Genomic DNA, 4,119 nt, shown 5'->3' with positions numbered 1-4,119 from the left:
TTAATTTAAATCCAATTTAAATTAAATAATGCTTCAACCATTCTTTGTGTGTGACCCTATAGGTTATTATTACATTGGCAACAAATTTAAAATCTAATTTAAAATCATAAACAATGAGCGGCATCTAGTAATACATTATTGCTACCCAAGTAATAATAATTGAATCGGTGATCGATTAAACCTTTCGTGAATAATGTACAATGTAATATAATCCCTTTAACCAAATATTATAGATTAAACTAGGGGCATGTTATGTGTCATCCTCATCATAGTTTAATCTTGGTTTCCTTGTTTAATGAGTAGACTATCATATCAAATCAACATTTGAGTGTGGCCACACATTTCATAGTCTAGCTCACACAAGAGGCCAATAATATCACTCCTAAAATAGGAGAGTTAAATCCCATCTAGATCATTCATATTTCTCATACAATTCATAATATACCCAATGTCCACTTTATCATTACCCGGTTAAGGAGAACTTTTAATGGAATCAATGTATATTAATTCTCGTATAGAAATATAATGACTTCAGGTCTAAGGACCATTATATCATTATCACTGTGAGAATTACTAATGACACAACAGACATGTAGAATCTCACATCGGGCCTGTCCAGCACCATGTACATATAAATATGCCCGTGTCTTTGACTTTAGTATCATTATACTTATGATCAATGAGATGTGATCATCACTCAACAAACACACTAGTCTTAATGCATTATTATTATGCCTTAATAATAATACTCGACTAGGACCTTAAGGAATATTGATACTATTCTCATAATCTCATTTCTAAGTCACGTACTTAGAGATATAGAATTACATATCATATTCCAAGGACATTTATTAATCTAACAATTATATCGCAGTAAATTAAGAATTAATAAATTATAAAGGAAATAATCGATAGAATATAAACATTAATAATCCTAATGTCTTAAACTAAAACATCATAGTGTTGTCTCTAGGGCACAAACAGTAACAAAGCTATCTATTGAGGAAGCTCCTACACTCAAGTTTAAACCATTGCCTGAACACTTAAGGTATGCTTTTTTAGGTGATGCATCTACTTTGCCTGTTATTATTGCATCTGACCTTTCAGGTAGTGATGAGGAAAAACTCTTAAGAATTCTGAGAGAGTTCAAATCGGCAATTGGATGGATGATAGCAGATATTAAGGGAATCATCCCTTCTTATTGCATGCATAAAATTGTGCTAGAGGAAGGTAGCAAGCCTACTGTTGAGCAACAAAGAAGGTTAAATCTGATCATGAAAGAAGTTGTGAAGAAGGAAATTCTTAAGTGGCTAGATGTAGGGATCATCTATCCCATTTCTGACAGTTCTTGGGTGAGTCTACTTCAATGTGTACCAAAGAAAGGAGGTATTACAGTTGTTGCTAATGAGAAAAATGAGTTCATTCCTACTCGAAAAGTCACGGGGTGGAGAGTTTGCATGGATTACAGGAAGCTGAAAAAAGCCACGAGAAAAGATCACTTTCCTCTGCCATTTATTGATCAGATGTTTGACAGATTGGCGGGGCATGAGTATTACTGTCTTCTGGATGGCTATTCAGGCTATAATCAGATTTGCATTGCTCCAGAAGATCAGGAAAAGACTACTTTAACTTGTCAATTTGGTACTTTCTTCTTTAGAAGAGTTTCTTTTGGTTTATGTGGAGCACCGGCCATATTTCAGAGGTGCATGATGGCTATTTTCTCTGACATGATTGGTCAGAATATGGAGGTGGTCATGAACGACTTCTCTGTGTTTGGCGATTCATTTAATGAGTGCTTGCAAAATCTTGGCGACGTTTTTAAAAGGTGTGTTGAGACCAATTTAGTTCTCAACTGGGAGAAATTTCACTTTATGATGCGACAAGGCATTATTTTTTGTCACAAGGTCTCTATAAGGGTCTTGAGGTGGACAAAGCCAAGGTGGGGGTCATTGAAAATCTTCCTCCACCAATTCTTGTTAAGGGAGTTCGCAGTTTTCTTGGTCATGCGGGATCTATAGCGGTTCATCAAGGACTTTTCAAAAATTTCTAAATCTTTGTGCAATATTCTGGAGAAGGATGTCCCGTTCAAGTTTGATAACAAGTGCCTAGCTGCTTTTGAGTTCTTGAAGAAGAGTTTAATCACAGCACCTGTCATAACTGCACCTGATTGGAATGAATCTTTTGAGATGATGTGCGATGTAAGTGACTATACAGTTGGAGCAGTTCTTGGGAAGAGAAAGAACAACATATTTCATGTGGTCTACTGTACTAATAAGACCCTAAATGGTGCTCAACTGAATTATACTACTACTGAGAAAGAACTTCTGGCTATTGTCTACGTTTTTCAGAAGTTTCGATCTTATATGCTTGGGACGAGGGTGACAGCTTTCACTGATCATGCTGCAATTCGATGTCTTGTCTTGAAGAAGGACTCGAAGCCTAGATTGATTAGATGGGTTCTTTTGCTTCAGGAGTTTGAATTAGAGATCAAGGACAGAAAAGGTACTGAGAATCAGGTCGCTGATCATCTCTCTCATTTGGAAGATCCAAGTGCAACTTCACAGGATAAATCATTGATAAATGAGTCTTTTCCTGATGAGCAGCTATTTGGAGTGCAAGAGAAAGAACCGTGGTTTGCAGACATTATGAACTACCTTGTGAGTAATGTTATGCCTCCAGACTTGTCTTACGCTCAAAGGAAGAAGTTTCTTCATGAGGTGAAGTGGTATATATGGGATGAACCATATTTGTTTAGGTAAGGAGCTGACCAAATCATCAGGAGATGTATTCCGTACAGCGAAACGGGGGGATCTTGTGAGACTGTCATTCAACTATTTATGGAGGCCACTATGGTGGAGAGAAGACAGCAGCTCGTGTCCTCCAAGCGGGATTCTTCTGGCCTACATTGTTTAAGGATGCGCATCACTTTGTTTTGAAGTGTGATCGATGCTAGCGTGTGGGTAATATGTCCAAGAGGGATGAGATGCCTCTTAATGTGCTTCTCGAGGTTGAAGTCTTCGATGTTTGGGGAATCGACTTTATGCGGCCGTTTGTCTCATCTTGCAATAATCAGTATATCTTGTTGGCAGTCGATTATATGTTGAAATGGATAAAAGTCAAGGCTTTGCCAACAAATAATGCGAAGGTAGTGCTTAATTTTCTTCATAAGCAGATATTCACAAGATTTTAGACTCCAAGAGTCGTAATCAGTCACGAGAGATCGCATTTCTGCAATCACAAGTTCACTACCATGATGCAAAGGTATAATATGAATCATCGCATTATAACAGCCTACCATCCTCAGACTAATGGTCAAGCTGAGGTATCTAACAGAGAGATCAAGTGTATTCTAGAGAAAGTTGTGTGTCCATCAAGGAAGGATTGGTCTTTGAAGCTAGATGAAGCTGTTTGGGCATATAGAATAGCATACAAGACTTCATTGGGAATGTCTCCGTTTCAGTTAATTTATGGTAAGGGGTGTCATTTGCCTGTGGAGATCTAGCATTAAGTGTATTGGGCTTTGAAGAAGTTGAACCTTGATTTGGATGCAGCTGGTAAGAAGAGAATGCTTCAATTGAATGAACTCGATAAATTTCGGCTTCAAGCGTATGAAAACAATAAAATATACAAGAAAAAAGTCAAGAGGTGGCACGATAGTGGCCTAGTGCTCAAGTCATTTATGCCGGGACAACAAGTTCTGTTATTTAACTCTCGTCTCCGTCTTTTTCCTAGAAAATTGAAGTCGAGATGGTCCGGCCTTTCATATTCAAAACTGTGTTTCTGCATGGAGCTATGGAGATTTTTAAGACTGATCCAGGCCAAGCATTCAAGGTAAATGGTCAGAGGTTGAAACACTACTATGGTAATACGGCAAACCGTGAGGTGGTTAGTGCCGTTTTATTGTCTACGTGATCTCGAGATTCTACGTCAAGCTAACGACGTAACCAAGCGCTTCTTGGGAGGCAACCTAAGTATGTTGTACATTTGTAGGTAGAGGAAGCAAAAAGAAAAGAAAAATACACAAAAAAATCAGAAAAACAAAAAAAATTCAGGACCAACTTCAGTAGCATGGCGCGCCCGCGCTGAGAAGCGGGGCGGTTGCGCTGTTTTTCCAGAAAC

Source organism: Apium graveolens, chromosome 6, assembly GCF_009905375.1.
Source record: "Apium graveolens cultivar Ventura chromosome 6, ASM990537v1, whole genome shotgun sequence".
NCBI lineage: Eukaryota > Viridiplantae > Streptophyta > Magnoliopsida > Apiales > Apiaceae > Apium > Apium graveolens.
Note: the sequence above shows the minus strand (reverse complement) of the source record.